The sequence below is a fragment of the Saimiri boliviensis genome, chromosome 2 (genome assembly GCF_048565385.1).
Source record: "Saimiri boliviensis isolate mSaiBol1 chromosome 2, mSaiBol1.pri, whole genome shotgun sequence".
Classification (NCBI taxonomy): domain Eukaryota; kingdom Metazoa; phylum Chordata; class Mammalia; order Primates; family Cebidae; genus Saimiri; species Saimiri boliviensis.
Window position 1 is genome coordinate 109973717 of NC_133450.1, and position 13118 is coordinate 109986834.

Here is a 13118-nt window from a genome sequence, read left to right on the forward strand (position 1 = left end):
GAGATTAATGTACACAAATCAGCTCTTCTATACACCAACAGTGACAAAATGGAGAACCAAATCAAGAACTCAAACCCTTTCACCATTGCCGCCAAAAAAGAAAAAAAAAAGAAAAAAAAAATACTTAGGAATATATCTAACAAAAGGGTGGACAGACCTCTAGTAGGAAAACTACATAACACGGATGAAAGAAAACATAGATGACACAAAGAAATGAAAACACATCACATGGCCCTGGATGGGTAGAATCAATATTGTAAAAATGAGCATACTGCAATGTACAAATACATGCAATGTATAAACACGATGCAATTCCCATCAAAATTTTACCATCATTCTTCACAGAGTTAGAAAAATAGTTCTAAGGCCGGGCGTGGTGGCTCATGCCTGTAATCCGAGCATTTTGGAGGCCAAGGCGGGTGGATCACCTGAGGTCGGGAGTTCAAGAAAAGCAGTTCTAAAATTCATATGGAAACAAACAAGAGCCAACATAGCCAAAGCACGACTAAGTAAAAGGAACAAATCTGGAGCATCACACTTCCTGATTTCAAACTATAAGGCCATGGTCACCAAAACAGCATGGTACTGGTATAAAAACAGGCACATAGATTAATGGGAACAGAATAGAAAATCCAGAAATAAAACCAAATACTTACAGCCAACTGATCTTCAGTAAAGCAAGCAAAAACATCAAGTGGAGAAAGGACACCCTTTTCAACAAATGGTGCTGAGATAACTGGCCAGCCACATGTAGGAGAATAAAGCTGAATCCTCATCTCTCACCTTATACAAAAATCAACTCAGGACAGATTAAAGACTTAAACCTAAAACCTGAAACTATAAAAATTCCAGAAGATAACACTGGAAGAACCCTTTTAGGCATTGGCTTAGGCAAAGATTTTATGACTAAAAACCCAAAAGCAATTGCAATATAAACAAAGATAAATAGCTGAGAGATAACTAAAGAGCTTTTGCATGGCAAAAATAACAGTCAGCAGAATAAACAGTTAACTCACAGAGTGAGAGAAAATGTTCACAATATATACTTCTGACAAAGGACTCATATCCAGAATCTACAACAAACTCAAACAAATCAGTAAGAAAAAATCAATCAACCCCATCCAAAAGTGGGCTAAGACATGAATAGACAATTCTCCAAAGAAGACATACAAATGGCTAGCAAATAATTTAATAAATGCTCAACATCACTAATGATGTGGGAAATGTAAATCAAAACAACAATGCAATACCACCTTACTCCTGCAAGAATGGTCATAATCAAAGAATGTAAAAACAACAACAACAACAGTAGATGTTGGCATGGTTGTGGCAATTAGGGAACACTTCTACACTGCTAGAAGAAATATAAACTAGTATGGCCACTACGGAAAACAGGGCGGAGTTCCTTAAAGAACTAAAAGTAGAATTACCATTTGATCAAGCAATACCACTACTGGATATCTACTCAGAAAAAAAGTCATTATTTGAGAAAAGATACTTGCACATGCATGTTTATAGCAACACAATTCACAACTGCAAAATCATGGGACCAACCCAAATACCCATCAATATATGAGTGGATAAAGAAACTGGCATACATATACATGATGGAATACCACTCAGCCAAAAAAGGAATAAATTAGCAGCATTTGCCATAACCTAGATGAGATTGGTGACTTATTCTAAGTGAAGCCACTCGAGAATGGAAAACCAAATATTGTATGTTCTCACTGATATGCGGGAACTAAGCTATGAGAACACAAAGGCTTAAGAATGACACAGTGGACTTCGATGACTTGGTGGAGGGGGGGAGGCACAAGGGACAAAAGCAACAAATACAATGCCGTGTATACTGCTCAGGCGATGGGTGCACTAGGATCTCACACATTACTAAAGAATTTACTCATGTAACCAAATACCACCTGCACACCCCAATAACTTGTGGAAAATAAAATAAAATAACAAAGAATCTTTCTATGAAGTATTTGTTATGCACTAGGCATGGTTCTAAGAGGTTTACATATATTGATTTATTTAATATTCTCACCAACCACCCTCAGGGGACACTATTGTCAACCTCATTTTACAGATGAGGGAATGAGACGTAGAAAAGTTAAATTGCTTACTCAATGTTACACATAATATGTGGCAAAGACAAGATTTAAAGTAATTAATAATGTGACCGTATTTTAGGGGAAAGTTCAATTGACTTGAGGAAATAAATGTGAAATGCATCAGCATTTTCTTTGTGTTTCAGCAGATAATGCATTGTGCCTCACTGCCACTGATGAACCACGTAGGAAGCTAGGCGAGAACAAAGCCGTGATTAACCAGCAGTCTGCTGGTCAGGAGAAGGGTGAGAAGGTGCCAGTGGGGTCCTACCCATTCTCTATGAGCTTATCTAGGACTCTCCAATCTCTCTACTTTCTCATTCTGCCTAATACAAAATACATTACAAAACCTGTCTTCCTGAGACTAAAATAATTCACCCATGCTTGGTGTCCAGGGCCCACGTTAATCATGTCTGAAACTTGGTTTAACAAATGCACAATGAATCATCATCGCTTTCATCTCTTTAAACTATGACACAGTCATTAAAACATACCTAACTTGACTTCAAGATGCGCAGGGTAGAGAATCAGAGGGTTGGATGGGCATGGGGAGCTGGGTGCAGGCTCAGTCTCATCTGGCCTTCACTTGCCTTCCTCTAAGCCAGATTGCCTGACGGGAGGAGCAGTGTAACATCTGCTTCCAGTGATGAAAATCCACCCTACCAACAGAATGGCCATACATTGAGAATAGGGAAGTACTGAGTTCTGAAACTCAGTACTTCATGAGTGAAGACTCATCCCAAACTCCTTCGATGTAAGTTTACTATCTATCTGTGGATGTTATCAGACTACATAATCTTGTAAATTTATTTAGACCATCTTTCAGTTATTTTGAGTGAGTTATGCTTTTTCAATTAGTTGATGGTTGTTTTTTTTAAAACTGGGAAGAAATGCAGATAACTGTTTTCTCACCATAAACTGAGCACATATGATGCTTCAAGCCATATAAATGTTTCATGGGTTTTGTGAACTGTACTGGTAGGAAGAGAATTCTGACATGTCACCTCATAATTCTTTGTGTAAAATCAACATGACAACAGCTTGAAATTGAAATCTAAGTTCAAACCTGATTAATAGTTTCATAAAATCTACAGTGGTAGTAAGTGATTGCAGGAAGGAAAAAATTATCTGGGTAGTTTTCAGCCATACTGATGTGTACAATGAATCTAGGGGTGATTAAATGTTAAGTGCATAAACAAATGAGCTAATATGTAAGTGGAATGTTGATAAATTATTGATCGATGGCCTAAATAGTACATACGACTTAGTTATATCACTGACTATCTAGATGATTCTGCTTTCCTGAATTGGTTTTTCTAGCTCCATTCTTTCCAAATCATCAGGAATGCTTGATTTACTACCTGGCTAACCAGGAGCTCACAGGTATCTTCTCATCCTTGAGCCAAGGGCCTTCACTCATCACTGTTTCTTTCCTTGATTATTACTTGCAAGTGATAAATGTACTTGCTTTTCATCATCTCTTCTTCCAATACATGCCCCATGATGAGAAGGACTCAGCCTGGCTTGTTATTCCCATAAGGACAAAGGCCAACTAAAAATAAGAAGCTCGACTCTATGTAAAGGACTGAATTGTGCCCCACACTAAATTTGCATGTGGAAGTCCTACCCTCCAGTGTGACTTTATTGGAAGAGAGGGCCTTTAAAGAGTTAATTAAGGTTAGATGAGATGACAAGGATTGGGCTTCAGTGTGATAAGACTGGTGTTCTTCTAAGAGGAGAAAGAGACACAAGAGATCTCTCTCCCTGTGCATGGGGAAAAGGCCACATGGGAGGGAGTGAAAAGGTAACTGTCTCCAAGATAGGAAGAGCAGTCTCACCAAAAGCCAACCCCACTGGCACCTTCGTCTTAGACTTTCGGCCTCAAGAACAGTGAGGAAATAAATATCTGTTGTTTAACTTACCCAATCTGTAGTATTTTGTTAGAAGCCTATAATTACTAACTGACTCATATATTCTCCATGTTAAAAATAAGAAAAGAAGCACCTTTTGCTTAGGGCGTTTATTTTAGAAAGCTTGTACATCTTTGTCATATTGAAATGTATGTAAATAGTCTTAAAAGATAACTTAGTCTCATTAATTTTAAGACCCAAAGATGCTGTTCTGAAAGCCTGGGAATCATCACTTTGAAAATTATCAAGGAAGATAACACCTCCATTTCTCAGGTTCAGTAGGAGGCTGGGAGGGTATGTTCCGCAGGTATCTTACTCCAAGTTGCAAGACAACCTCCTTTTATAAAGACATAAGAAGTTTATTTTTTTCTTTGGAAAAGCCAATTGTCTAACAGAGACGGTTACCCCAATTGCTAAGAACGTTTAAAATGAAAGGTGTGTGACAAATGGGACTGTAAAGTCCCCTTGAGGACAAGTTATTGCTTACCTTGAGAATTTGTATGTTAAAGGTTGTATCTGCTTTTTATATAAAAAGGTGAGAGTTGGTTTTTGGTTTTTTTTTTTCTGTCTTTGCAACTGCTGAGCTGATTTCCTGAGAAGTGCATCTCACTTTGGTTTCATGCTAAAAGAAATAAAGGTTATTCAATTAGAAAAAGAGGAAGTCAAATTGTCTCTATTTGCAGATGACATGATTGTATATTTAAAAGACCCCATTGTCTCAGCCCAAATCTCCTTAAGTTGATAAGCAACTTCAGCAAAGTCTCAGGATACAAAAACAATGTGCAAAAATTATGAGCATTCCTGTACATCAGCAACAGACACACAGAGAGCCAAATCATGAGTGACCTCCCATTCACAGTTGCTACAAAGAGAATAAAATACCTAGAAATACAACTAACAAAACATGTGAAGGACCTCTTCCAAAAGAAGGACAAACCACTGCTTAAGAAAATAAGAGAGGACAGAAACAGATATAAAAACATCTCATACGCATGGTCAGGAGGAATCGATATTGTGAAAATGACCATACTGCCCAAAATAATTTACATATTCAATGCTATCCCCATAAGCTACCAATGACTTTCTTCACAGAATTGGAAAACAAACACCTTAAGCTTTATACGGAACCAAAAGAGAACCTACATAGCCAAGACAATCCTAAGCACACAATTATGGAGACATCATACTACCTGACTTCAAACTGTACTACAAGACCACAGTAATAAAAACACCATGGTACTGGTACCAATGTAGACCATACGGGACAGAACAGAGGCCTCGAAAGTAACACCACACAGCTACAACTGTCTGATCTTTGACAAACCTGACAAAAACAAGCCATGGGGAAAGGATACCCTAGGTAACAAATGGTGTTGGAAAACTGGCTAGCCACATGCAGAAAGCTGAAACTGGATCCCTTCCTTGCACCTTATATAAAAATCAACTCCGGATGGATTCAAGATTTAAAGATAAGACCTAACACCGTAAAAAACCTAGGCAGTACCATTCTGGACATAAGCATAGGCAAGGACTTCATGACTAAAACAGCAAAAGCAATGGCAACAGAAGCCAAAACAGACAAATGAGATCTAAACTTAAGAACTTCTGCACAGCAAAAGAAATTAGCATTAGAGTGAACTGGCAACCAAAAGAATGGGCAAAAAATTTTGTGACAGAGATGAAGAGACACTTTTCAAAAGAAGACATTCATGCAGCCAACAAACATGAAAAAAAAAGCTCATCATCACTGATAACTAGAGAAATGCATATCAAAACCACTTTGAGGTACCATCTCATGCCAATTAGAATGGCAATCATTAAAAAATCTGGAGACAACAGATGTTGGAGACAATGTGGAGAAACAGGAATGCTTTTACACTGCTGTTGAGAGTGTAAATTGTTCAACCATTGTGGAAGACAGTGTGGTGATTCCTTCAGGATCTAGAAATAGAAATATTGTTGGACCCAGGAATCCCATTATTAGATATGTACCCAAGGGATTATAACACTTTCAATTATAAAGACACGTGTACACATATGTTTATTGTGGCACTGTTTACCATAGCAAGGACTCTGAACTAACCCAAATGCCCATCATAGATAGACTGGACAAGGAAAATATGTCACACATACACCATGGAATACTGTGCAGCCATAAAAAATAACTTCATGTCCTTTGCTGGAACATGGATGAAGCTGAAAATCATCATTCTCAGCAAACTGACACAAGAACAGAAAACCCAACATTGCATGTTCTCACTCATAAGTGGGTGCTGAATAATGAGAACACACAGACACAAGTAGGGGAACATCACACACTGGGGCCCAGGGGCTGAGGGGCTAGGGGAGGAATAGCAGGGTGTGGGCGAATTGGGGAGGGATAGCATTAGGAGAAATACCTAATGTAGATGACGGGGCAATGGATGAAGTAACAACCACCATGGCATGTGTATACCTATTGAACAAGCCTACATGATCTCCACATGTATTGCAGAACTTAAAACATAATATTTTTTTCTAAAATATAAGTGGATGGTGAACAATGAGACCACATGGACACAGGGAGGGGAACATCACACACTGGGGCTTGTGGGTGGTGGGGGAGGGGTGGGGAGGAACAGGCAGGGGTGGGGGGATTGGGAAGGGATAACACGAGAAATACCTAGTGTAGTTGATGGGAGGATCAGATGCAGCAAAGCACCAAGACGTGTGGATACCTATGTAACAAAATGCACGTTCTGCACATGTACCCCGGAAATTAAAGTGTAATAATAGTATTTCTTTCTCTTCTACCTTCGTGGAGAAGTTTTCTTGGTTGGGGGGAGATTTCGTTTTCAATTATGTGTCTCTAACACCTCCCAGTCTCAGTGAGAATGTTAAACATATATACATATATACATATATATGCATATGTATATGTATATATATATATTTATATATATGTATATAAACATCTTCTAAATTAATACTTTATCTCTTCATCTGTATTAGTCCAATTTGCATTGCTGTAATAAAGGGATACCTGAGGCTGGGTAATTTATAGGGAAATAAGGGTGATTAGACTCATGGTTGTGCAGACTGTCCAAGGAGCATGGCACCAGCATCTGCTTCTTGTGAGACCTCAGGGAGCTTACAACCATGGCAGAAGGCAAAGGGGAGCTGGCATCTAACATAGTGAGAGAGGAAGCAAGAGAGAGACGGGGGCAGTATCACACTTTAACAACCAGATCTCAGTGAGTGAAGAGAGCAGGAATTCAGCCATTACTGTGAGGAGGGCACCAAGCCATTCAGGAAGGATCTGCCCGATGAGCCAACACCTCCCTCCCAGCAGGCCCTACCTCCAACACTGGGGATCACATTTCAACATGAGACTTGAAGGGCCCAAACATTCAAACGATATCACCATCTCTGTTACTACTGTATCTACACAGGTAATGAGGGGTTCTGTTAGACTTCATTACATCTTAATTCTGCTGCCCATATCAGATAAACAATGGTAGGCTGGTAATGAGGAATCAGAAGTAGAGGCCAAAAGTGGTTTTACTCAGATGGCCATAGCATCATTTTAAATGTTTGGAAAAATTAGATTTCTTGGGTTAGTGCACTGATTAGTGGAAAATGCCCTGTGCTTGCAGTTGGAAGAATGTGGATCTGAACTCCGTTCCACCACTGACTCTCTCTGTGAGTCTTACCAGTCTCCTAATTTCACCCTGAAGCCCAATCTCCTCATCTGAAAACATCTCTTGTTTCTTCTAGGGTCACTGAGAGACCAGATGAAATATTACAGGTGTGCTTTGCGTGATGAACACTTGTACCCTAGTGTTTTCTTAGTATTCACTAACCTTGCCATCTAAAGGGACTGACATTTACCAGCTAGTTTCCAAAGGGGCTTACTCCTAAAGGAAAGGAGAACTGATCTTTCCATTTCCAGTTCATCTGTCCATTCTTCTACTCCTTTAAACTTCTTCATAAAGACTTTCTTGCCTTTCAGCATTATATTCTATCTTTAATAACATAGGACATGGTGCTCACAGTTTTGCACATTTAATTTGTTCTGCATTGGGGGTTATGGTTCCTAAGGGAGATGCCCTATCAAGTTACCCTGTCTTTTCAGCTCAAGAATTCAAGGTGTTTATAAACTGAGGAAATACAATGACTTCAAGTGGAAAATAAAATGAAGAATAACTGCATACTACAAGATAGCAGTGCAATTTAGAGCTAGAACAGGCCTAGTGTGTTCTAAATCTAGCATAAACACATTTTATGTTATAAATATGGATTTTAAGTAAAAAACCAAGCTTTCTGTTGTGATTTATTTATTTAGGTTTCTCTCTAATTTGGTTGAGGTCTCTCTTTAAAGGAGGCCAGAAGCCAGCCCATCTCCAGGAGAGCCCTGGCCAGGAGGAAAGGAAGGCTCTGGGGTGTCAGTCAGGTAAGGCACAAGGAGGAGGCAACACCAAAACACAGGAACAGAAGAAATCTCTAACTTACACATCCTGGAGAAGGTCGGGGAGCGTCTGGAGGACGAGGGGCAGTCTGAAGGCCGTGAGGAACCAGAGAGCAGAGGGAGGGCCTGAAGCTTTCTTCTCGGGCTTTCCCGTGAGGGTGTGGCTTTGCTGATTTAAGAGAACACGTGGAGCTGGGCTTATTTACAGGGCTCTGGTGTCGACCATTAGGTTTTATCATGACCAGCAGCTGTGTGATGGGTGGGTTCTGACTCAGCGGGATGGGCCGCATCACGACCACTCAGGGAGGGGGAGGGTTACCCAGATCGGAGGGGATACAGTGAGACTGGGCTTCAGACAACTTAGGTCAGGTCTGAAAATGGATGCTGAGGCAGCAACTATTAAACACATTTATGGCAGCTTTCCCCGAAACCTGGCTTTTAAATCATTTATATTACACATGAACAAAAACTAAACTGAAAATATTTGGAAGTAACCCCTTTGGTTTGCACTAATAAGCGGGAATCAAGTTTCTAGGTTGTCCTGTTTTAAGTCAAATGACAATGTTATTTAAGTTCTCCTATTCGTAGGTTCTCCTATTATAAGTAAAATGACAATGTCATTTCATCTTAAAGCTAAGATATGAAAATAGAGAGGGAAATATGTAGCCCTTTACCTGAGGTGTCAAAGTGTTTCTGTTCATAAAGGCCGTTTTAAGTTTTAGTTTCAGATTGATCTTGTTACTTTAGTGCAGTCTAGGTGAAAATATTCTTTTGAGGCTGTAAGACACATGTTCCCATTTGGAAAAAAGATATTTCATTGACCATATATGTTTCTACTATGACTGTCGAGTGTTTCTTTTATCTAGAGGTTTATATTGCTAAAGAAGTTGCGTATGGTTACAGTTTGCAGCCAACAAGTTACCCTGAATTAGCACAGGTGGCTCTTGCTATAGGAATGCTGTGGCGTGAGGCTTAACCATAGTTCTCATATTGTGGTTCCCGAACCAGCAGCATCAGTTGTGTCTGAGAACTTATTATAAATGCAGATTCTCAGACCCCACCCAGACCTACTGAATAAGAGACTCTGAGTGGAAACCAGCAATCTGTGGCCCAACATGCCCTACAGGTGATTCTGGACTGCACTAGAGAGCCATCAATTTAATGTTACAGAAACCCCTTTAGGGTTTCTGTAGCACATTGCTTCAGTAATATAAATGTTGACTTTATTTTACTTAATGGCATATGTGATATAAATGGTATATTAATGTCATATAAATGACTATAAATGGTAGCACATTACTTAAATAATATAAATGGTCAACATTTTAAAATTCTTTTAGCTGGTACTGAAAACCACCATCCTGTTTAACAAGGGTTCAGCCTAACAACAGTGGTGGTCATCACAATTCACAGTTTTGGCCAGTTGGTCCTGTTCATAGACACAGTCAGTGATTCACCCAGAGGACTCACAATGAGTTGCAAACACGTCCCTTCTGCAGAGCTCAGACCGGGATGCCTTTTGAGGTGCTAACTGGCAAAATAAGTTAAATGTCGTTGCGATTTACCCTGCCCTCATCTTCACCCTCATTCTGGGTCTTTGCTTTCCTTGAAACAGTCGCTTTCTCTGTGACCTTATTTATCCTCTCTCACTGTGTGCCCTTCCTCAAACTTGCAGAGAATCCACAAGATTCAGTAATCACCTTCTGAAGGTAGTTTCAGAACTGACTGCTCTCTTAGCTATATCTCTATCTTAGTAAACACAGTCACTTACATGTCCTCCTGTTAACATCAGCACAAATAAATAAAACTGAATGTGTGCCTCACATCAGCTTCCTATCTGAGCGTCCACATTTTTGTCAGTGGGAGGTTGCACAGATCTACAAGTTACCCTGATTCCCCTTTCTCCTTTGCTGGCTTGACCCTGGAATGAGCTATAGATTTTCATAATATATATCATATTTATCCATTTCTCCATTACTGTATTTAGAATGTAAACACCGGAAATGGGAAACTGTTTTCCAAAAGGCCTTCTTCTGTCCCTTTCTTATTCCCTCCCTCTCTTTCTTCCCTTTCTCTTAATTCCGTCCTTTTTTCCTTCTCTCCTCCTTTCTTTCCTCCCCTTCCTTCCACAAACAGATGGCAAAAGAAATGATTTAGCTCCTCTCCTTCTAGGCGTCCCACTGACTAAGAGCAGCCTTTGCATTCTTGAGCCTCAAAGTTCTCCACGTTCTGCTGACAATCTACTTCTTTCATCTCCCCTCCATCCACTTCCTGTATTGACTCTTATTGGGTCTCAAACTCAGACACACCGAAAAGCCTGATTGAAAGAGATATTTGAGACCAAATCCTAGGGTTTCTGACACAGTAGTTTCATGGTAAATCCCAAGATTTAACATTTCTGAAAAGTTTTCATGTGCTACAGATAGAATGTGGGTATCTCCCACAAATTCATATGTCCAAGTCCTAACCCCACAGTGTGTCTGTATTTAGAGATGGGGTCTCTAAGGAAGTCAGTCAAGTTAAATGAAGTCATAGGGTTGGGCCCTGGCCTGATGAGATTAGTGTCCTTATAAAATAAGGTGTTCTTATAAAATAAAACACCAGAAAAAGGAAAGGAAAGGAAAGGAGAAAGGAAACGAAAGGAAAGAAGAAAGAAAATGAAAGGAAAGGAAAGGAAAGCAAAATCAGATGTGGGTGTAATGCACACTAGCATGAGCAGGGGTGCGGTGTTGGTGGCGGATAAGATAATCAGGGAAGCCTTCTCTGTGAATGTGATAGAAGTGAGGGATGAGCCCTGGGAACTAATTTGAAGTTTCTTCAAATGGTTGCAAGTAGATTTACCGTATGACTCAGTGATTCCATTGCTAGCTATATGCCCCAAAGACCTGAAAACAGGTGTTCAAACAAAAACTTGTATGCTCTTTAAATGTGTCAAGATCATAAATATGCAGGAAAGTCTTGGAAACAGTGTCAGGAAAACTGGATCAGAATGAAAAAACATATTTTACTCCCAAGCGGGGCAAGAGGTAAAAGGTAAATGAGTTTGTGAACTGAATTACCATGTAGGAACCATGCTGATTTCTTGATCTAGGGGTTATGCGGTGGTAACCTAGGAGAGTTTCCACACTTTGGATAAAATATACCGGAGTATTTTGTGGGATGTTGTAAATCTGGCACAGCAATAACTGGTGGGGACTCTAAGAAAAGAAACAGGTTATATTTTGCACTGCTACTGGAAGTTTCCTAGAAGTATGACATTATTAAAAAGTAAATTACTTTTTAAAACAACCATATCAATACTATGCCAGAAAAGCAGAGACGTCACCAAAATCCACTACAGAGGCTACTCTTCATCCAAAGCTGTGAACCCTTATAAAAGCCTCAATGTCAACCAACTCCACTTAGTAGATATTATTATACTTACTAGTATTAGAGGCTGCTGTGTGGACACATTAGTTTTACTGCACAGTGTGGATATTAGTGTTAGGGCATAGTGTACATATTATATTGGTGTTGTAGAACAGTGCAGATATTACATTAACATCAGGGAACCATACGGATAGTATTACATTAGCATTGGAAGCAACAGTGTGGATGTCAGATTAGCGTTAGAATATTATATTGGTGTGGATATTATGTTGGTGTTAGGGTACGGTATGGATATCATAGTAATGTTAGGGCACGGTGTGATTATTATATTAGAGGCCACTGTGAGAACATATCTTAGCAGCCACTGTGTCTGGATATTGACAATGATATCAGGATGTAGTCGTAATGATGGGATTTGGGGATTTCATTTTTCTAGATGAATTTCTTCCTTTGCTGAGTACTCTAAAGACTCTCTTCTCTGCACTCAAGGCCGTGGAAAGGAAGCTTTTTACTCACCAATGAACAAGACTTAGTTGACACCACCGTCGTGCTGCCCCGAGGAAGTCTTCGGGCACCTCAGAGGGAAGTTGGTCAGGGGTGGGTTCGTGCGCCCTCTGGTGGCACCAGAGCTCAGCACAGATACTCTTGCTCAGTTTCTCAGCAGACGTGCACCCCCGCCTGGCTGTCCTGAAATACCTATAAAATTCAATATTGAGTTTACTCAATGTAATAATTTTAGAAATTCAAACCAAAATGAAGCCCACTGTAGCCATTCCTTCCCAAAGACGGTGATGGAAGACTTTGGAAGCCATGTAGAATCAAATGAATATATACACAAATTAAGAAAAACAAAAACCTACTCAAAATAGTCCAGAGACTGTAATTTTAAATGCAAAACTATAAAAAATCTAAAAGAAAATCTATATGACGTTGAGTTTGGTGTTGACTTGTAACACAAAACATCAAATGCCAATTCATGAAAATATTGATAATGGACTTCATAAAACTAAGTATTCTACTGTGCAAAACTGTATGCAGAGAACAAAAAGAAAAGAGAGATGCGAGAAGATAATGACAAAACACATACGTGATTTTAAAACTGGGTAAATATCTGAACAGATACCTAACCGAAGCAAATATACTGATAGCAGGCAGGACATGGTGGCTCATGCCTGTCACCCCACATCTTTCGAAGGCTTAGACGGGTAAATATTCTGAGGTCAGAGTTCCAGACCAGCCTGGCCAACATGGCGAAACCCGTCTCTACTAAAAATACAAAAA

The 13118-nt window shown here is 39.6% G+C and overlaps 1 long non-coding RNA gene across 1 annotated transcript; it reads right to left on the reverse strand.

Moving 5' to 3' along the window:
• Positions 1-1657: 1657 nt before the first annotated feature.
• Positions 1658-12508, reverse strand: LOC141583640 (uncharacterized). Its single transcript, XR_012516398.1, has 3 exons — positions 12354-12508; positions 4509-4643; positions 1658-2770 (listed from the first exon to the last, which is right to left on the reverse strand). It is a non-coding gene; the product is annotated as an uncharacterized LOC141583640 (long non-coding RNA).
• Positions 12509-13118: the final 610 nt, after the last annotated feature.